The 23372-nt window shown below is 41.0% G+C and overlaps 1 protein-coding gene across 2 annotated transcripts in view; it reads left to right on the top strand.

The window, feature by feature from the left end:
- The first annotated feature begins 15853 nt into the window (after positions 1-15853).
- cntn3a.1 (contactin 3a, tandem duplicate 1) overlaps positions 15854-23372 on the top strand; it is a 107782-nt gene continuing 100263 nt past the window's right edge. For both annotated transcript variants that reach the window (XM_023991132.1, XM_023991131.1), the window contains exon 1: positions 15854-16190. The gene's annotated coding sequence lies outside the window, so the exon portion shown is untranslated. The remainder of the gene's footprint in view (positions 16191-23372) is intronic.

Raw genomic sequence — 23372 nt, 5'->3', positions numbered from 1 at the left:
TTGATGACTTTGCAAATGTTATATAAGCCAAAATAACATTGTTGATGATGCTCTGACAGTTACACCTACGCTATGGAATGACTTAGATAGCAGCAGTAAATCTATTTCATTTTTAAGTGGAGATCTTGCAGCAGTCATTCTCACATTAGCACAATGGTAATAGTCTGTAAGAAATATCAAAACTAAGCAGCGCTAGGCATAATTAAAACCCTGGATGGGAGACCAAAGGGATAGCTGTAGATATAGTCATTCTTCAGTAGGTAGGTTTTTTTCTGATAGTACATATAACGTTAAACATCTGACATAGTTTCAAAAGTACAAATTCAAACTTTTTTAAACAATATTTATCTATGTTGAAAATTGGTTGCCATGATAAAAGAAAATCCTGTGGTTGAAATTTCACCATAACACGTTGATGACTTTTTGCATATCCAGTGTATTTTACACGTAGATTCCACACCACAATGCACTGACAAACTGTGTTGAAACAATGTTGATTCAACCAGTTTGTGCCCAGTGGGCAGGCAGTCCTCATTACATAATATGAATATCAATTACTGTATTGACCACACCTGTGGTAACAGATGTTGAATGTGAGGGTAAAATGTTGTGTTCTTGTTTTTAATAAGGTGGCTTATTAGATACTAGTTACAAGAGATGTAAGGAATTCAAAACCTACATACTGTGAATTATAAATCATGCTTTATGCTCTATTATCACAGACAGTGAAAATATAAAACGCTTTCCAACCACTATAAATCTACTCTCGCTTTATAGTCTGAAAATGCTGAGTCATCACTTGAAAGGAAAGTACCCATGTCATGTATTTAGTATCTTGGCCTGTTGAACATTGTCCAATATTTTCTGTTGATTAAATATTGATTTCTATACATTTTTGGAACACCATGAAAAATGCTTCCTTGAGTCATATTATGCAAGGCGAAGCAGGTGTCCAGTCAGCTCGAGGAGATTTTTGTTCAGTGTTTTGAGGTAAAGAATAAGGTTATTATACTGTACATTATGTTTACCTATGCACGTCTACCAGTATTAGCTATGATTATTCCGAAAGATTGCTTGAAAGTACCTATCCTGAACAGACATTAAGCTCCCCAAAATGTAATTTTCACTGCACTAAGTCCTTAAGCAATCACGTATGAGAAACATGACCATTTTCAAAAGTGGATCTGATTTGCTTGCCATGCTTATCAAAATGCTCCTCATCAAATTGGTTTGGTTTCTTTGAATGGGAAATAATTTAATTTGTTCACTGCAGGGTTAACATTGATTTAATATGAAATAGTTAAATAGGAGACAGATGGTGACAGTTGGATGGAGGACCTTGAATTTAAACTCTCTGCTATCTATAGGCCGCTATATAATCTGTCTCTGTACACAAATGAGATCATGATAGTAAAGTCATGAAGGGAATTCAAAATGTTCAATTTAGAAGACCTACAGTATGGAGACATGTTCTTAGACAGATTCACTTTATTAAATGGAACATTTCTCTGGTTATTGCAAATGTGAGGACCTTGTCTAAAACAAATTGTCACAATGAATATTCAACCTCTGATTCTGCCCCTACAGAAACCCATTCTGTCAAATACCAATGCAACAGTGTCAAAACTCAAGTTAAGTTAGGACATTATCAATCTCCCATAGCACCTACCTGTGGTTTCCCTATATTATGACTTAATTTGCTGTCTTTATTTCAGTAACAAAGCATACATACGATTATGTAGGTTGTGCAAAAGCCAATCTTGGGAAAACTGTACTCTGCCATAGCTTGGCTGTTAAATTTTGTAATGTTTTTAATTACATATTTAGAAGTGCCTAATTTATTTATTCATCACGTGGTTTTGCTTGACATTTCACTATTTTCATTATTTTACCTTGAACTTGATTTTGATAACCCTTTTGTAATGGTGTTTGTCTTGTGGAGGGAAAAAGGGCATGAGTGAGTAAACTATCAGAGTTGGAACCAGCCCGAACACAGCATTTGGATTAACAAGCTGCCACCTGGATAAAAGCAGTTATCGGTCAGTGTTGGGTGATTCAGAAAGCAGCACAGAGACCAGACAGAAGACAGGCCTAGCTCAGTTGTGCCACTACTACCTGGGGAGAGGTCGAGCTGCTACCGGGAAACTGAAACCCTGCTCGGTAGTGATGGGAAAACTAGGCTTTCTGAGCATGTTGACGTTTATTGTCATGAGTCTTGTCGTAGAGACAGAATTGAGCGATTTCCCCGTTAGATAGCCAGCTGCAAAGTAAAAATTTATTAAAACAAAAAATGTGCTTTTTGGTGTTAATTTAAGGTTAAGGTTAGGTGGTTGAGGTTAGGGTTCAAATCTGATTTTATGACTTTGTGGCTGTGCTAGCTAATATCGCTCTGCAGAGCTGCATCCAGAACAAGTTTCATGACGAAAAAACAGGTCTGAGCTTTAAACACAATGCATATTAATGGCATCTGCTGATCAACAATAAATACCAACGTTTGATATTTAGTCGCTAGTGGAAGTCTACACCACTTGCAAAGTCTTCATATTTTGCTGCCTTTTAAAATTACATTTAAAAAAATTATTACATTAGATTTTTTCACACTAATCTACACAACCTACACATTTCGAAAGTGGAAGAAAAATGATAGAAATTTTTGCAAAATAATACACAATTAAGATGACTTGATTGCATAGGTCTTCACACTCAGAGTTAATACTTGATGGAAGCACCTTTGGCAGCCATTACATCTGGGAATCATTTTGAATAAGATTCTACCAACTTTGCACAGCTCTTAGAGCAAAATATATCCATTGTTTTTTTCTAAATGGCTCAAGCTCAGGAAATTTGGTTGGGAATCATTCATGACAGCAATATTCAAAATAAGATTTAAGTCAAGAGTTAAGAGACTGGACCATTCAGAGGTTGTGGACAGGTGTCTTTTATACTGATAACAAGTTCAAACAGGTGCCATTAATACAGGTAACGAGTGGAGGACAGAGGAGCCTCTTACAGAAGAAGTTACAGGTCTGTGAGAGCCAGAAATCTTGCTTTTTTGTAGGTGACCAAATACTTATTTTCCACCATAATTTGCAAATTAATTAATTAAAAATCCTACAATGTGATTTTCTGGATTTTTTTTTCTCATTTTGTCTGTCATAGTTGAAGTGTACCTATGATGAAAATTACAGGCCTCTCTCATCTTTTTAAGTGGGAGAACTTGCACAATTGGTGGCTGACTAAATACTTTTTTGCCCCACTGTATGTCTCTGGGGATGTAGATAAAGCACTTCACTGACAAAATCCCAAAATATCCCTTTAATGGAAAAATAGCTATTGACTCCACAGACTTTTATATCTCCACAGTGAATGGAGCCTAAATTGACCGAGGCCCCTCATAGATACCTTGTCATTTGGATTGATGACAAGTTGTCATTTAAAATAAATGTAGATGAGCAAACACAGATGCGGATAAATAAATTGGGCTTCTACAGAAATAGATTTTAGTAGAAAATAATGATTATGTTGACATTGTCAGCCCTGGACTATGGCGACGTGATCTATATGAACGCAGCTGTCACTTCTGTAAAACCATTAGTTGCTGTTTGCCATAGTGCACTACGCTTTATTATGGGTGACTGATATTGTGCACATCACTGTAATCTGTATCAGAAAGTGGTCTGGCTGTCTCTGACAACGAGGAGAACATAACATTGCCTTTTGTTTATTTATAAAGTTCTCATCCAAAAACGACCATATTACCTCACATCGCTGCTAACCTACAGAATAACAAAATACCTTACTCGCTCACAGGAATAGCTAACTCTTGAAATTCCTTGTCGCCTCCGAATTACGGCTTTTAGTTTTTATGTGTGTACTTGGAACAAATTTCTGAATACCCCACGATTGGGCACTAGTGCCTTTCGGGTATTTTAAGGTATTGGTAAAAGGGTTGGGGAGTAATTGATGGCATGTAATTAGTTATATTACCAGCAAAAATATTGTTTTCAGATTACAGATACTTTTGAAAAACTAGATGATTACTTCTTGGATTTTAAATTCAGAAAGGATGTTTAAAAATATATTTAATAATATGACACCTTTCTGTTTTCTCAATAACAGAAAAAAGGTGCAAGTTTAAGTTTGTTCCACCTGAGCGAGTCTGACCACAAGTCGGAGACCACTATGATGACACACCAAATACGTTAGATTGATCATTTTTGTCTTCTTCTAATGCCTCTTAAGGGAAAATGTATCCAAAAATAACTGAAAGTAATCAGATGATGTTACTGAGTTTGGGTAATCCAAAAGTTACATTACAATTTTGGACAGGTAACTAGTAACTGTAATGGATTACATAAAAAACTATTATAATAATACCCAACCCTGTTGGTAAATGTACATGTTTTTTTATAATTTGTATTTTTGTATTGTTTTATTTCTCATGCACCTGCCTTGATTGTTGTAATTTGTATGATATCACTGGTTCCTTATTGTGTACTTCGTATTTTCTGCATTTTTGGAAAGCAGGGCTCCCTTGGAAATATATACTTTTGTCTCAATGGGACTTCCCTGATTAAATAAAGGTTAAATAAAATATAGAAAACGTGAAAAATGTTCAAGATAGCATGCAAAGGTCGCAGGTAATCTGTGCAGAATCTTGAACAGCATTGATCACCATGTACTATTAATGCACCATGTACTTTTAATGCAATCTCAATCGCAATTCAGGTCATTTGGTTGTGCTATTAGATGAAGCACATGATAACGTATTCAGTTGTTGTTTAAATTAACTAAATAACTGACATAGTTTTCCCATATGAACTTTGTTGTTCTTTTTAAATGGTTAAAAGCGCTATGATAACACATTTTGGTGACAACTAAACCAAACATCTGACATTTTTTTTGTATTGAAATTTGGTTAAGAGCATACACTCTTAGAAAAAAGGTGCTATTTAGAACCTAAAGGGGTTTTTCGGCTGTCCCCATAGGAGAACCCTTTGAAGAACCCTTTTTGGTTCCAGGTAAAACCCTTTTGTGTTCCATTTAGAACCCTTTCTACAGAGGGTTATACATGGAACCCAAAAGGGTTCAACCTGAATCCAAAAAGGATTCTTGTGTGGGGACAGCCAAAGAACCCTTTTGGAACCCTTTTTTCTAAGAGTGTAATGATTACACGTTCGGAATTCAACACACTTTTGGCTGTGTTTTCGATTGGGTGAATATACAGTAGCTTGTAATCTCATTGATTAACATCTCAACCAAATATTACCTAATTGTCCATCTTGAAATGACATGGTGTGCCCAATGGGGAGCATTACCACAGTAGACAAAATAAGTGATCAAAATACATATTTTTCACTGGTGGAGCCTTCTTGTGTTATAGCCTGGGTGCAAAAAAATAAATAAAATGCTGTCAAAATAAAACCCTTGAAAAAAATGCCTTAAAAAAATCTGAAGCTTGTCATTGTTGTCGTGAGTCAAAAAGACAAACATAATTCGGGCATATGTTGCTGAATACAAAGTGAGCTACATTTCCAACTTATAGTATTTCCGATGTGTCATTGGCTCACCACAAAAAAATTGCTGGAGTAGCTACAGGCAGCTTCAAGGCAACCAGAAAGTTTGAACCAATTGTTGTATGCTGCTTGTGCACTTTTAAAATGTTATCTTAAGATAGCTAGGTGGGACAACCACATATCACAGCCATAGTACATTTTTCCTCAATAAAGTATCTATCAGCAAAGTCAGAACTAGTAAGGGGGAAAAGAGTCAATTGCGAGTGTTAGTTCACAAAAGGCTTTTTTGGGTGTGAGGGGGTGAGAAGGGTGTGTTAGGGGGGTGAGAAGGGTGTGTTAGGGGAGTGCTGTGGGATTATTTTAGATCATCTTTGAAGAGGTAAGGTTTCAGATGATAGCTATATGATTATTCCGAAAGATTGCTTGAAAGTACCTATCCTGAACAGACATTAAGCTCCCCAAAATGTCATTTTCACTGCACTAAGTCCTTAAGAAATCACGTATGAGAAAGATTACCATTTTCAAAGTGGATCTGATTTGCTTGGCATGCTTCAGAAGATGGGCAGGGTCTCTGCTGTCCTAGCTTCAGGGGGAATCTGGTTCCACCATTGGGGTGCCAGGACAGAGAAAAGCTTGGACTGGGCTGAGCGGGAGCTACCCTTGGGTAGGGGTGGGAGGACCAAGAGACCAGAGGTGGCAGAACCGAGTACTCGGGTTGGGGTATTGGGTTTGAGTAGAGCCTGAAGGTAGGGAGGGGCAGTTCCTTTTGCTGCTCCGTAGGCAAGCACCATGGTTTTGTAGTGGATGCGGAAGAGCAGGGTGAGATTGGAGAATCTGGGAAGGTTAAACACCAGGCTGGCTGCAGCATTCTGGATAAGTTGCAGGGGTTTGATGGCACAAGCGAGGAGCCCAGTAAACAGCGAGTTGCAGTAGTCCAGATGGGAGATGACAAGTGCCTGGATTAGAACATGCGCCGCTTCCTATGTGAGGTAGGGTCATACTCTACAGATGTTGTAGAGCATGAACCTGCAGGAGCAAGTCACTGTTTTGATGTTTGCAGAGAAGGATGGTGTTGTCCAGGGTCAGGCCAAGGTTCTTTGAACTCTGGGAGGGGGACAACATTGAGTTGTAAACCGTGATGGAGAAGTCTTGGAGGTGGCAGGCCTTCCCCGGGAGGAAGAGCAGCTCTGTCTTGTCGAGGTTGATCTTGAGGTGGTGGGCCGACATCCAAGCTGAGATATTTCCCAGGCACGCAGAGTTGCATGTCACTGGGGTGCCAAAAGGGGGAAGGAGAAAAGTAGTTGAGTGTCATCTGAATAGCAATGATAAATGATATGAACATATGACGGAGCCGAGTGACTTGGTGTATAAAGAGAAGAGGATAGGTCCCAGAAACATGCCCTGGGGACACCAGTATTGAGAGTACGTGGTGCCGACACAGATCCTCTCCACGTCACCTGGTGGGAGTGGCCTGCCAGGTAGGATGCAATCCAAGAGTGTGCAGAGCCTGAGACGCCCAGCCCTGAGGATGGAGAGGAGAAGGTGATGTTTGATGGTGTTGAAGGCAGCGGATAGATCTAGGAGGATGAGAACAGAGGAGAGAGTCAGCTTTGGCAGTGAGGAGAGCACGACACAGAGAAGAGCAGTCTCAGTTGAGTGACCCGTCTTGAAGCCTTACTGGTTAGGGTCAAGAAGATCGTTCTGAGAGAGATGGCAAGAGAGTTGGTCAGAGACAGCAAGAAAGAAGATACCAGTCTGTAGTTCTTGAGGTAAGAAGGGTCAAGTGTTGGTTTCTTGAGGAGGGGAGCGACTCAGGCCATTTTAAAGTTAAGGGGACGCAGCCAGTGGTCAGGGATGAGTTGATGAGGGAAGTGAGGAATGGAAGAAGGTCTCCTTTGTCGGTCGGCCGGACCTCAATAGTCGCAGGATTTCATCTGGAGAGAGGGGAGAAGGAGGTCAAATCGTAGGGTAGTTCTGTGTGATTGGGACCAGTGGACTCAATAGGCAGAATGGATGTCGTCAACCTTCTTTTTAAAGTGGTTGACAAAGTCGTCCGCAGAGAGAGGATGGAGGATTAAGGGGGGAAGAGTAGGTGAACAAGAGATTCCTAGGGTTAGAGGCAGAAACTTGAAATTGAAAGTGATAGAAAGTTAACAGTGCACAAGTGACATACAGCAATTGGTTCAAACTTTCTGGTTGCCTTGAAGCTGCCTGTAGCTACTCCAGCAATCCTTTTGTGGTGAGCCAAAGACACATCAGAAATTCTATATGTTGGAAATGTAGCTCACTTTGTATTCAGCAACATATACCCAACTTATGTTTGTCTATTTGATTCATGACAGCAATGACAAGCTTCTGATTTTTGAAACACAATTCATCAGGGTTAGCTGTATGGATGTTTTAGTGATATTTTGCAAATAACAACAAAAACCTCACTGTCAACTAGGGATGAGAGCACTTCCCTGGAGTGAAAGAAAATGTGTACACCAAAGTGAGCAAAAAGACAAAAACTTGCTATTTTAATTGGAAATATGCACTGTCAAAAAAGCTTGAAGGCAATTTCACGGTAACAGAATGACGCTGAGACTACGATTTTCGCTTTAAAATGTATGCCAAACAAAAACCATTGATTGCATAGTTAAACAAACAATAAAACTCTATGCACAATGACTACTATAAACAATTTCCACTCATCATTTTACAAAAACACATTTACTCTGAAGAACAGTGCAGATATAAAGTTTGGTAAGAGAATGACCATAGAATCTCCCTCAGAAAGGCAGAGTGAGTGATTTTGACTCAAAGTAAATGTACAATGTTAATATCTCTGCCGTTTTTGAAGTCATGCACCCTTCCGTCCTTGACTTTCCTAAATAAGTCGATTTAACGCACGTATGTTGTTAGAATTTCGATATCAAAAACAGAATTTGTGTTATAAGCAGTTTTAAGAGGACGTCATTCTTTTACCAGAGCGCCAAAAAGTGACTTTTTCAGCTACACCTACAGTCGCATGCAGGTAAGAAATGTTGATTTCTATATAGTATCAAATCGAGCATATTCTAAAGTTTCCAAAACACGTACCATTGACAAATAACTCTCAAAATTGAAGAGATAAGCTCTATTTCAAAATATAACTTTTTTCAAGAATAACCACTGTTKCATACTATCAAGTACTGAAAATGCTATTGTGTTATTTGAAATAATAACTTCCTTGTATTCTAATGATGTCCAAGACCTTCATAAACACAACCAAATTATACTTTTTCCAATAGCATAAATGGAAAATATTTCTTAGACTGTTTGAGTCCACCCCCAAAAAGGCCTTTCTAGTGTTAAATATCTGCTCTTAATTAAGATTCAAAGATGTGTGCAGAAAGAATGGGGTGTCAGATATGATATGACACCTTGTCACCTTGACAATCTCTTTTGGTTATTGAACTACATACAGTAAGTAAAGTGGCCTAACACCCCATAACAGAATGATGGAAACAGAAAAACATCATGGGTCCTTGATCTGTACTACAGTATATAGAAATGCATAATTATGAATGTCATTCTCTTCATGGTGATGTATCCTGAATAGGTAGAACAATAATAATAATAATATCCTGCTTTACATTTTTGGGTATTATTCTACACTCTGGCTATTATTCTAATGAGCTCCGCCCCCAAACAAGACCAAATCTGTACCAATCATTGACTTCTATGTTTCACAAGTTTGGACATCACAGTACAGCACAGTAAAGCACAGTAGAAGAAAGCACAGTATAGTGCAGTAGAGTATAGTTCAGTACAGTAGAGTTTAGTACAGTACGGTAAAGTACAGTACAATAGAGTAAATTAAAGTACAGTACAGTAAATTATACGGTACTCTACTTTAATATACTGCACTGTACTAAACTCTACACGACAGTACTGTACTGTATATATTGTACTGACCTATACTCTACTACTTTTAAACATCCATGGACGTCTGGTGTCAGTCGGTGCTCAGTGGGTGAAGAGGCTGGTTACAGTAATTGGAAAGAGTGGGGGCTCATGGGTAGCTGTCTGTAATAGCAGGGAGGTTACATTAACTGGAGAGAGAGAGAGAGAAGCGAGAGACAGAAAGAAAGAGGGAGAGAGAGAGGGAGGGGTTGTCCAGACAGTTTTCATACTCTTGCTTTGACCACCACATGACAGAAAGAGAAAGAAAACAGTTGAACATAACAATAATAAGCTGAACATAACAGCATGCCAGGAAGGGAGGACAGTAGCAGGTGACCTAACTGTGGTTTGTGATTACGATGATTTCCCATTGTAACCAATTCAGTTACAGTCATCTGTTTCGGATTTTTTCTGTCACTCTGTTACCGATTTGGTAACAGAATGATGCGTTTTAATCACTTAATGAACCAAATTGTTATCAGTAAAAACACTATAACTAATTGGTAGGTCTATCTTTACTTGTTTCTTCTGTGAACTTTCATTATCCTCCCGACCCATGAGGGAGATGAATTAGAAAATATCGTAGATATTTTTGGAAACAGACACTGACACTGGGCAATATTTCTTAAGGCCAATAATTTCTGCAAAACTAAATATAAATATTAGAATAGGGGTCTTTACTTACATTAGGGGTTTTTAGTTACTACATTACTGTGTTTTGATGTATTTCTTAATACCTTTACCCACCTTGGTACACTTTAGATGACACCCAGTGTCAAAACAGCTGACATAACTTGTCATAATATGGTCATAACACTGTCATATATTGTGTTGTGACATATATAGCGTTATTTTATGGCTGGTTATGACACCTACATAAGTTCAAAACCCACATTTATTTAAATTAGTATTTTCACTGCCAAGAAGTTTCCTTTCAGTTGAAAGTTTGTTTCTATGTTTTCTTTATTATTTTGGTTAGGTCAGGGTGTGACTAGGGTGGGTATGCTAGTTTTGTCCTGTCTAGGGTTTTTGTATATCTAGAGTTTTTGTAGGTCTAGGTATATATATGGTGGCCTAATATGGTTCCCAATCAGGGGCAGCTGTTTATCGTTGTCTCTGATTGGGGACCATATTTAGGTAGCCATTTTCCCTTGGGTAAAACGAATCGTTTTGTTATTTTGTTAGTTTTGTTCAGTGTTCATTATTATAATAAAGAAGAATGTAAGCATACCACGCTGCGCCTTGGTCTCCTCCTTTTGACGGCCGTGACAGAAGAACCCACCACAAAAGGACCAAGCGGCGTGAAAAGGAGGAGCAGCGTTTTATGGAGAAATGGACCTGGGAGGAGATACTGGATGGAGCAGGACCCTGGACGCAGGCGGGGGAGTATCGCCGTCCGAAAGAAGAAATAGAAGCAGCAACAGCGGAACGGCGATATTATGAGGAGAAATACAAACAAGGCAAGCACGAGAGGCAGCCCCAATAATTTTTTTTGGGGGGGGACACACGAGGAGATTGGCTGAGTCAGGTTGGAGACATGAGCCAACTCCTCGTGCTTACCGTGGAGAGCGTGTGACTGGTCAGGCACCGTTTTATGCAGAAATGCGCATGGTGTCTCCAGTTCGCATTCATAGCCCGGTGCGCTCTATTCCAGCTCCTCGCATTTGCCGGGCTAGAATGGGCATCCAGCCAGGGCGCATTGAGCCAGCTCTATGTTCCAGATCTCCAATGCGTCTCCACGGCCCAGTGTATCCTGTGCCTCCTCCCCGCACTCGCCCTGAGGTGCGTGTCCCCAGCCCGGTACCACCAGTGCCGGCACCACGCACCAGGCCTCCAGTGCGCCTCCAGAGTTCAGTACGTCCTGTTCCTGCTCCTCGCACTCGCCCTGAGGTGCGTGTCCTCAGCCCGGTACAACCAGTTCCGGCACCACGCATCAGGCCTCCAGGGCGCTTCCACAGTCCAGTACGGCCTGTGCCTCTTCCCTGCACTCGCCCTGAGGTGCGTGTCCTCAGCCCGGTACCACCAGTTCCGGCACCACGCATCACGCTTCCATAGTCCAGAGCTTCCGGCGACAGTACCCAGTCCGGAGCTTCCGGCGACAGTACCCAGTCCGGAGCTTCCGGCGACAGTACCCAGTTCGGAGCTTCCGGCGACAGTACCCAGTCTGGAGCCTCCAGCGACGATCCCCAGTCCGGGGCCTCCATCGACGGTCCCCGGCGACGATTCGCAGTCCAGGGCCTCCGGCGATGATCCACGGTCCGGATTTACAAAGGCGGAGGGATCAGTGTAAAGAGGGGGGGCGGCGTCCAGAACCAGAGCCGCAACCGAGGGTAGATGCCCACCTGGACCCTCCCCTATAAGTTCAGGTTTGTGGTCGGGAGTCCGCACCTTTGGGGGGGGGGGGGGGGGTACTGTCACGCCCTGACCTTAGTTCTCTATGTTTTCTTTATTATTTTGGTTAGGTCAGGGTGTGACTAGGATGCTAGTTTTGTCCTGTCTAGGGTTTTGTATATCAGTTTCTTAAATCCTTTGTTTTTGTTGTAATGAATTATTTACATTCATGTTTTTTTCATCATACTTTAAATAACTTGTAGAAAATACACTTTATGACACTGTCATTAAGCATTATTATTAGTGGTGGAAAAAGTATGCAATTGTTATACTTGAGTAAAAGTTAAGATACCTTAATAGAAAATGACTCAAGTAAAAGTGAAAGTCACCCAGTAAAATACTACTTGAGTAAAAGTCTAAAAGTATTTGGTTTTAAATATACTGAAGTATCAAAAGTAAAAGTAAAAAATATTTGTATTAAGCAAACCAAACGGCACCATTTTCCAGTTTTTTTAATTTGTGGATAGCCAGCGGCACACTCCAACACTCAGACATCATTTACAAATGAAGCATTTGTGTTTAGTGAGTCCGCCAGATCAGAGGCAGTAGAGCTGACCAGGGATGTTCTCTTGATAAGTGTGTGAACTTGACAGTTTTTATGTCCTGCTAAGCATTCAAAATGTAGCGAATACTTTTGGGTGTCAGGGAAAATGTATGGAGTAAAAAGTACATTATTTTTTGTAGGAATGTAGTGAAGTAAAAGTAAAAGTTGTCAAAAATATAAATAGTAAAGTAAACTACAGATACCCCCCCAAAAGTTTTAACCATGTTTTGAAGCTATACAGTGTTACAGTGTTTACAATTTCATTTTTACAATCAATTAAGTAAACAAGATTATATTTAGGGTTCTGATGGAGTAACATAGTTGGACCAACATAACCCCTCGGAAGTAGTCAGATCCCTTGACTTTTTCCACATTTTGTTACTGTAACGATTGTCGTCGGGAGAAGGAGAAGAGGACCAAGGTGCAGTGTGGTAAGTGTTCATATTTTAATAGAATAAATAACCTGAACACTGAACAAAATAACACAGAGCAAGAACGAAAAAACGAAACAGTTCTGTAAGGTGACGACACACAAAACAGAAAACAACTACCCACCAAGCACAGGTGGGAATGAGGCTACCTAAGTATGGTTCTCAATCAGACAACGATAGACAGCTGCCTCTGATTGAGAACCACACCAGGCCAAACACCTAGAAATACAAAACATAGAACATAACATAGAATGCCCATCCCAACTCACGCCCTGACCAAACCAAAATAGAGACATAAACAAGGAACTAAGGTCAGGGCGTGACAGTTACGTTACAGCCTTATTCTAAAATGGATTAGATATTTTAAAAAAATACATTTTTWAAATAAAAATACATAAGTATTCAGACCCTTTACTCAGTACTTTGTTAAAGCACTTTTGGCAGCGATTATAGCCTCGAGTGGTCTTGGGTATGAAGCTACAACCTTGGCACACCTGTGTTTGGGGAGTTTCTCCAATTCTTCAATGCAGATCCTTTCAAGCTCTGTCAGGTTGGATGGGGAGCGTCGCTGCACATCTATTTTCAGGGCTCTCCAGAGATGTTCGATCGAGTTCAAGTCCGGGCTCTGGCTGGGCCACTCTAGGACATTCAGAGATGTGTCCCGAATCCACTCCTGCGTGGTCTTGGTTGTGTGGTTAGGGCTGTTGTCCTGTTGAAAGGTGAACCTTGGCCCCAGTCTGAGGTCCTGAGCACTCTGGAGCAGGTTTTCATCAAGGATCTCTCTGTACTTTGCTCCATTAATGTTTCCCTCGATCCTGATTTAGTCTACAAGTCCCTGCTGCTGAAAAATATCCCCACAGCATGATTCTGCCACCACCATGCTTCACCGTAGGGATGGTTTCCTTCATACATGATGCTTGGCATTCAGGTCAAAGAGTTCAATATTGGTTTCATCAGACCAGAACATTTTGTTTCTCATGGTCTGAGAGTCTTTAGGTGCCTTTTGGCAAACTACAAGCGCGCTGTCATGAGCCCTTTACTGAGGAGTGGCTTCCGTCTGGCCACTCTCCCATAAAGGCCTAATTGGTGGTGCTGCAGATGGTTGTCCTTCTGGAAGGTTCTCAAATCTCCACAGAGAAACTCTGGAGCGCTGTCAGAGTGACCATCGGGTTCTTGGTCACCTCCCTGACCAAGGCCCTTCTCCCCCGATTGCTCAGTTTGGCCGGGTGGCCAGTTCTAGGAAGAGTCTTGGTGGTTACAAATTTCTTCCATTTAAGAATGATAGTGGCCACTGTGTTCTTGGGGACCTTCAATGCTGCATTTTTTGGTACCCTTCCCCAGATCTGTGCCTCGACACAATCATGTCTCAGAGCTCTACGGACAATTCCTTTGACCTCATGGCTTGGTTTTTGCTTTGATATGCACTGTCAACTGTGGGACCTTATATAGACAGGTGTGTACCTTTCCAAATCATGTCCAATCAATTGAATTTACCACAGGTGGACTCAAATCAAGTTGTAGAAACATCTCAAGGATGATCAATGGAAACAGGATGCTCAATTTCAAGTCTCTTAGCAAAGGGACAAAGATCGTCGTTTTTGGAGAAATGTCCTCTGCTCTGATGAAACAGAAATAGAACTGTTTAGCCATAATGACCATCGTTATGTTTGGAGGAAAAAGGGGGAGGCTTGCAAGCCAAAGAACATCATCCCAACCATAAAGCACGGGGGTGGCAGCATCATGTTGTGAGGGTGCTTTGCTGGCAGATTTTTTATGGAATATCTACATAGGCCTACAGAGGCTCATTATCAGCAACCATCACTCCTGTGTTCCAATGGCACGTTGTGTTAGCTAATTCAAGTTTATCATTTTAAAAGGCTAATTGATCATCAGAAGATGCTTTTGCAATTACGTTACCACAGCTGAAAACTGTTGTTCTAATTAAAGAGGCAATAAAACTGGCCTTCTTTAGACTAGCAGAGTATCTGGAGCATCAGCATTTGGGGGTTTGATTACAGGCTCAAAATGGCCAGAAACAAAGGACTTTCTTCTGAAACTCGTCAGTCTATTCTTGTTCTGAGAAATTAAGGCTATTCCATGTGAGAAATTGCCAAGAAACTGAAGATCTCGTACAACGCTGTGTACTACTCCCTTGACAGAACAGCGCAAACTGGCCCTAACCAGAATGGAAAGAGGAGTGGGAGGCCCCGGTGCACAACTGAGCAAGAGGACAAGTAAATTAGAGTGTCTAGTTTGAGAAACAGATGCCTTACAAGTCCTCAATTGGCAGCTTCATTAAATAGTACCCGCAAAACAACAGTCTCAACGTCAACAGTGAAGAGGCGACTCCGGGATGCTGGCCTTCTAGGCCGAGCTGCAAAGAAAAAGCCATATCTCAGACTGGCCAATAAAAAGAAAAGATTAAGATGGGCAAAAGAACACAGACACTTGACAGAGGAACTCTGCCTAGAAGGCCAGCATCCCAGAGTCGCCTCTTCACTGTTGACGTTGAGACTGGTGTTTTGTGCGATGCCATTTTGTTTCAATGTTATATTTATTTAATTAGAATACGATATCTAGAGTTTAGCTTTTAAATCTGAATTACCCCATTTTACCCTATTCTTAAAGAAAACATATATATTATTTAAAAGTCAACAAAAATGCAGGTACTAATCCCAGATTACCTCTAAAATTATGTAATTGTTCACCAACAGATAAAATGTGTCCACAGATATGGAGTGTATCTGTAGTGGTTAAGCAAAATTCTCTGTACAGCTCACACTCTGCCAGTGCCAGCAGCATCAACTTTGTCATTCCCGACGAGTGGTTCACAATGAACATTTCGTGATAAAACCCGCAGTGGGTGAGCACATAAACGCCTCCATAGGCTACCATGGCCAAAATAGTGGCGTTTGGCTGCTTCTCTGTGGCGACCAGTAGGCTAAGCACTCCACGTCCCCTCTCGTTGGTTGTTAAATAATTAATAAATTGCGTATGAAATCCTGAAAATCCCGTACTGTTTAGCTGGTCGGTTTGGTGTCCCGCTGTGGCACAAAGCGAAGCGTCTGCTGTGCCTCAAATGAATTTGACAGCGGTGGATGTGGTAGCCTACACCAAGTACCAGTCAACCGCGGTTGAGCGCGCGCCTTGGTTAAGATTTGAAGTGGATTGTATCGTTTTGAGTAAACCTATTGTATTTATTTGGAACAAGAAACATCTATCCGACTGAAATGTGTTCTCAGTTGACTACTTTCAGAGCGAAGTGAGTAACTCAACAACTACGTGTCTATCACTGACGTTGGAGAGAAGAGGAATGCGTGGTTTAACATGGATATCGGGCAAAGGATAAGCATCGTTAAACATTGCAGGAATTATAGACAGGTAACCCATAACATTTGTGTTGTTGCTGTAGTTATGATTTTTGTTAAATGTTTTTTTAAGCAGAATTGTACAAACACAATTAATACAGTTTTAGTTGATATGACCAATATCAATCATGGGATCAAAGTAGGCATACAGTACGTTGTCACTGTATGCTTCTTGGTAGTTGAATTCTGTGTGTTATTACTCTGAATATGCAGGTGTCCACTATCGTATGTTTTTTTTGCACTTCACAGTCTGACTAATTGTCTGCATTTAATTTGGTTAATGTTTGTCTCTCTTAAATTATTTATTTTAATAACAAACGTACTGCTTTGCCTACTGTAAATTCCATTTTACCTAAAAAATTGAATATTTCCAATAAGCCTAATATTTTAGAATACATGTTCTTATAGCCTATGCCCATATGATCTCAAAGACGAAAGTACCAGCAAGATTGAAATTTTCAATTTATACATTTTCACCCTATCAATTCTACCTCATGTAAACCACCAGTAGAACTAATTTGCCACGACAGACAGTGAGCAACAGGGGATTGGAATTATTCCAATCACATCTGTCACCCTTTCAATGATTGTAGGCTACAGAGCGCTCGCCAGTCAAGGACTCTAGCAAACTCTAGACTAGAGTCTATTCACAAAGGTATCTTTTGGCGTGGGTTGTTAAGAGGTCTCTACTTTCACATCAACATAATTTCACAAATACAAAATATACAATTAACTTTAACCGGTTTTAACACATTTGCAGACGAACGTATTTTTCAGTTACAATACTTGTATGGCATCCTTTCCCCTCTGTTACACAGAGTTGTTCTGAGCACGCTAATTAACCAAGGTGGTCACCTCTGTCTTCAGTCTGTCTTCTGTTAGCACGCCCAGTAACATGGAGATATGGCCGTGTGGGAACCCTAACCTTATAAAGGTGTGTAGTAATTTAACCTTTCTTTATTATTATTATGTCCCGTTGATATGAAATATAAGGTCCTCATGTTTCCAAAACTGTTGCGCAAACACGTTCAGACCGGCTCTTAGGTGTCTAAAACCGTACCGCAAACGAGGATTATTAACGTTTCTAAACGTTCAAACAAGGCATCGGGATTGTAGTTCACATAGAGCCTGCTGTGAGTGGTACTAATGGCTGGGATAATGCAGAATGCCACCTTGTGTTCTTGAGAGCAAACCTGCACCGACCTTGATTGTGTGGTCATATTGTCCAAGTTAATTTGCATATGATAAACTTAAACTATTTAGGCTTAGAAATCAAGAAGTCATATGTTTCATTGATTGTGTTTACAATACACTTAAATATCCTGTTATTGGTTGGAATTAACTCTGACAGTCCATTACATAGTCAGTCATTGCATCTAAAGCACTGTCTTTCAATTTGAGAAGAGTTACATTTCACTAATGTAGGGGATCCCTGTATACCAAAACAAGTGGCGGGAGACCCCAGTATGTTGTCTTTCAAATTGCAGACTGCTTAAATTGTGCAAAAAGGGAATCGTCCACACTTCTGAAAGTATCTGATCTCAATGCAACACAGTAGGTTCTACAATTGTGTATGTAGACATAGTCATTGACTGTACTAAATCAGTAGGGCTTCATGTATTTGATAGTGTAGCAAGTTCAGTTGGTTTACTTGGTTACCCATGTACTAATATGGTTTAAACATTGAGCAGTGGTCATAGTATGGTGATCAATTGCAAAGTTATTTTTACTCTGCTTGAGCTTAGCCATTATAACTGGGCTTGTGGGAAAATGGGAATTCCATATGGTTTATATTGTAGCTTCAAGATTGACATGGTGCATGGGGAACCCTTTGACATATTTAGATGATTTGCTTATGTCACATGGGAGGCAGTACGAGTGCACTCTGAGCGCCCCTGGTGGGGTCTGGAAGGACAGAGAAGCTGGTATATGTTATGTTATGCCTGCGGGTTGTGCTTCGATCAAAACACCATTAGTCTCTTTGTCTAGTGCCACTTTTAAGGTGTTTTTTGGCAAGGGAATATATTGGCACATTTTCAACCCCCAAGTCATACCATTTGTGGGGAAGAAAGAACTGATAGGACACGTTGAAATAGTGTCTTAATTGTATGATGCAGGGAAGAACGACTGCCCTATTCCATTGAAGCCACAGAGGTTCAAGGTTGACCGCGGTACTGCAGGCATTGTTAGCAGAAAGAGGATCCACCATTATAGTGAATGGAAAAATGTCAATCTTTGTGGTCAATCTTTGGGTAAATAAAAACATTTTTAGAAGACAATCATGGTACCAATAATTGCTTCTAATACACCAGATGTATGTCCTTGAACCCATTCTTTTTTTTTTTATCTGACACAGAAGACATTTTAAGGATAATTTAGTTGCTAATAGCAGCCTTTATATTTAAATTTTTATTTCAACTTTATTTAACCAGGTAGGCTAGTTGAGAACAAGTTCTCATTTGCAACTGCGACCTGGCCAAGATAAAGCATAGCAATTCGACACATACAACAACACAGAGTTACACATGGAATAAACAAAACATACAGTCAATAATACAGTAGAAAAATAAGTCTATATACAATGTGAGCAAATGATGTGCAAAATATAAATATAAATAATGTGGTGCAAAGGAGTAGGGGAAGAGGTAGTTGTTTGGGCTAAATTATAGATGGGCTATGTACAGGTGCAGTGATCTGTGAGCTGCTCTGACAGCTGGTGCTTAAAGCTAGTGAGGGAGATAAGTGTTTCCAGCTTCAGAGATTTTTGCAGTTCGTTCCAGTCATTGGCAGCAGAGAACTGGAAGGAAAGACGACAAAGGAGGAATTGGCTTTGGGGGTGACCAGTGAGATATACCTGCTGCGCGTGCTACGAGTGGGTGCTGCTATGACGACCAGTGAGCTGAGATAAGGCGGGGCTTTACCTAGCAGAGACTTGTAGATAACCTGTGGCCAGTGGGTTTGGCGACGAGTATGAAGCGAGGGCCAACCAACGAGAGCGTACAGGTCGCAATGGTGGGTAGTGTATGGGGCTTTGGTGACAAAATGGATGGCACTGTGATAGACTGCATCCAGTTTGTTGAGTAGAGTGTTGAAGGCTATTTTATAGATGACATCACCGAAGTCGAGGATCGGTAGGATGGTCAGTTTTACGAGGGTATGTTTGGCAGCATGAGTGAAGGATGCTTTGTTGCGATATAGGAAGCCGATTCTAGATTTAATTTTGGATTGGAGATGCTTAATGTGAGTCTGGAAGGAGAGTTTACAGTCTAACCAGACATCTAGGTATTTGTAGTTGTCCACGTATTCTAAGTCAGAGCCGTCCAGAGTAGTGATGCTGGACTGGCGAGCAGGTGCGGGCAGTGATCGGTTGAATAGCATGCATTTAGTTTTACTTGCGTTTAAGAGCAGTTGGAGGCCACGGAAGGAGAGTTGTATGGCATTGAAGCTCGTCTGGAGGTTAGTTAACACAGTGTCCAAAGAGGTGCCAGAAGTATACAGAATGGTGTCGTCTGCGCAGAGGTGTATCAGAGAATCACCAGCAGCAAGAGCAACATCATTGATGTATACAGAGAAGAGAGTCGGCCCGAGGATTGAACCCTGTGGTACCCCCATAGAGACTGCCAGAGGTCCGGACAACAGGCCCTCTGATTTGACACACTGAACTCTATCAGAGAAGTAGTTGGTAAACCAGGCGAGGCAATCATTTGAGAAACCAAGGCTGTCGAGTCTGCCAATAAGAATGTGGTGATTGACAGAGTCGAAAGCCTTGGCCAGGTCGATGAAGACGGCTGCGCAGTAATGTCTCTTATCGATGGCGGTAATGATGTCGTTTAGGACCTTGAGCGTGGCTGAGGTGCACCCATGACCAGCTCTGAATCCAGATTACATAGCGGCGAAGGTACGGTGGGATTCGAAATGGTCGGTAATCTGTTTGTTAACTTAGCTTTCGAAGACCTTAGAAAGACAGGGTAGGATAGATATAGGTCTGTAGCAGTTTGGGTCTAGAGTGTCACCCCCTTTGAAGAGGGTGATGACAGCGGCAGCTTTCCAATCTTTGGGAATCTCAGACGATACGAAAGAGAGGTTGAACAGGCTAGTAATAAGGGTTGCAACAATTTCGGCAGATAATTTTAGAAAGAGAGGGTCCAGATTGTCTAGCCCGGCTGATTTGTAGGGGTCCAGATTTGGCAGCTCTTTCAGAACATCAGCTATCTGGATTTGGGTGAAGGAGAAATGGTGGGGGCTTTGGCGGGTTGCTGTGGAGGGTGCCGGGCAGTTGACCGGGGGAGGGGTAGCCAGGTGGAAAGCATGGCCAGCCGTAGAGAAATGCTTATTGAAATTCTCAATTATAGTGGATTTATCGGTGGTGACAGTGTTTCCTTGCCTCAGAGCAGTGGGTAGCTGGGAGGAGGTGCTCTTATTCTCCATGGACTTGCAGCACCACGGTCGGGCCTTCAACTTGAGTTACTCACTGAGAGGCGGCAGCACCGAGCTAGCCTCCAACACTTCTTGGAGTAGTCCAAACTGCTCATGTTTGTCTCCATGAGACGCCATCTTAATTAACTAAGTTCATTTGGCTTCAATGCACTATTGCGTCTTCACATAGGAATGAATGGTGTCATGTGATCAATGGCTTTGTCTATTCATATATACCGTAATTGGTATGATGCCATAATGTAACTACGGCCAACGCTCAACTCTGTCATGCAGTAGTCTCGTTAATCTTTCATTCCCATTAGAGTTGAATCAAAGGACAGAGGATTGGTGGAAATATTCTGTCCCTCTCTACCACTAGTCTTAACTTGAGCCCCATCAGAAAATGTATTTTAAATGACGGGAAGGCACTTGGAGCAGTCAAATGAGCCTTGCAGACTAGGAATGAAATAGAGATGGTGTCTGTGAATCAAGTGAAGTCAAGGCCTGAGTGATTAAAGATGCAGCATCGTATTCCATTTTTCCTGGTCTTGTCTGTACTGAGGAGTGTGGGAGTATGTCTCATTCATGATTCAGAGCTTGAGGGGAGTGCTCATGCATTTTAGTGTGAATATTGTCATCTGGACTCCTCGACAGCAAGGAGCAGGAGTACTGTTCTATTAATAAATTTGTCTTGAAAAATGTATAGTATTGGAGAATGTGGGTGGCGAGGGGTCAAATCAACTGCCATTGCTGTAGCCTGAGTGTATGGCTACCATCACCAGTCATTGGTCGTGTTCCCCTGCTCAGACATTGCTGCCAGATCTTGCAAAGCCTGGATTGGTATTTTACATATTAGCTAACCACATCATATTTTATAGCAATCTGGTGCCCGACGGCAGAGTCAATGTCATGTAACCCAACCATTGGTTGATGCATGCAATGTCTGAGCATGGGAACATGACAATTTTCTCTGTCTTTGATCTTTTGCTATTTAAAGGGGTAGTTGCACACCAAAGTCCGGTTTTATTAATTCCTGAAAAGTGGTCTAAAGTTAATCACCCATAACATATGCTGTGTACATCCAACTGTAGATCCCACGATGCAATAGGATGAATTTACAGGCTCCAATACCAAACGAATGGGAAGGATTGCCACCATCTAATTCCAACTGATTAAATGGTGCCAATCTTTTTCATTAATTTGGATTTGAGGCCTTCAGACTTCTTAATTTAGTGAGATCTACAGTACAACAGATGTTGTAGAATATCAATTGGACTTGAATTAAATACACTTTTGAGGTATGAAAACATCTGACCTTAACTTTTGATGTAAATAATCCCTTAAACCTCAATCTAAATCTGTCAATTTGGATTGAACCATACCCATAATAAAATGGAACTATAAGATCATCAGGTCAAACAACAACCTGTAAGCCTATTTACAGCGTTTCCTACTCTGCTTCAGTGGTGTGTATTCATGGATGCCAAGGGAAGCCAGGCTTCCCCAAAAAACGTACCATGAAAAAAAGAAAAAACATACAAAATATTATATCTTTCGTCTCTCTGTGTTTCATAAATGTCCTTCAATTCGCAAGAGGCTGAATGTATTTCACTGGAGAAAGCATCCAAGTGAACGAAACAGCGCCCCTCTCGTATCTATCTGATGCTGTCTGGTCAGAAAGAGTATGACATTGTTGCCCTCCGTAGCATTGAATGCAAGGGAAGCCAGTGAGCAATCAGCATTGAGCTAAACTGAGTGAGCTCAGCTGTGAATGGTCCTGGCGTTTCAAAAGAAAGTGTCAAGGGAAGCCAGTTTGAATTTGGCTTCAGACTAATCACATCACAAGCCAAACGTCATTATTGACAGAAAAAAACTTGAATTGTTGCATCTCGTTTTGTTGTTGTCCTCCGGTGGCTAGCTAGCTAGCTAAAATCATCCCTTTTGTAATTTAGCCATGGATGGAGATAGAGATTTGGACTTGTGGTTTTACTTAATTCTCCATAATGGCCAATGATTATAACAGCGATTCTGATCCAACCATAAATTCATACATTATGCCCCTGGTCTGAGAGGATGCAAGTTACATGTAGCTAGATGTAGTATGCTAATGTTAACGAGCTGGCCTGGCGCATTGTTTCCCATGAATTGAAGTTAGTCTAGCAAGCAAGTATTTTAGCCTGAGAGCCTAGGTCAACAAAAACTAAAAGCTTGTACTGTATGACAAATGAATAGACCGTTTAGGCAACATGAAATAGGAGGATGGCATTGTTGTTTCTCTACAAGTAGGGAGAGTCAACATGTTTTTTCTACTTGCACACACACACGCACACACACAAATCAGTATCATGGACAGTGACATCATTTTTAGCCTACGTTGATTGGACTAAATCGTTTTTGGTATCTTTTAGTTATCACTGTATTAGACTAAGCAGAGGTGATTCAATTATGTTGAAATGTTGAAGTTGAAATGGTTCTGGAATAGTGGAGGCAGCTCCTGTTTTCTTTGCGACTTGCGGTAACTCTCCGTGGTTCTAAATCAATAGTTGTTTAGTAGTCCAAAACTGTTGGAAACAGTACCTCGCTTGACCATGCTGTAGGTCATGTAACAAACTGTTTGTTACATGCAATATGTTTTGTGCACTTCACCAGACAGATGTTGCTCTCCGGTTTTGTAATGAAACAAATGTGCGGTTGAATTTATTCTGCCGCTGTGTCTTCTTATTGTCTCGGCCTTAGGCCTATATATCACAGTGTCAAGGTATATGAACTAACAGGTTAT

Source organism: Salvelinus sp. IW2-2015, linkage group LG7 (genome assembly GCF_002910315.2).
Source record: "Salvelinus sp. IW2-2015 linkage group LG7, ASM291031v2, whole genome shotgun sequence".
NCBI classification, from domain to species: Eukaryota; Metazoa; Chordata; class Actinopteri; order Salmoniformes; family Salmonidae; genus Salvelinus; species Salvelinus sp. IW2-2015.
The sequence above is the reverse complement of the archived record's forward strand: the minus strand, read 5'-3'. Positions and strand labels throughout refer to the sequence as shown.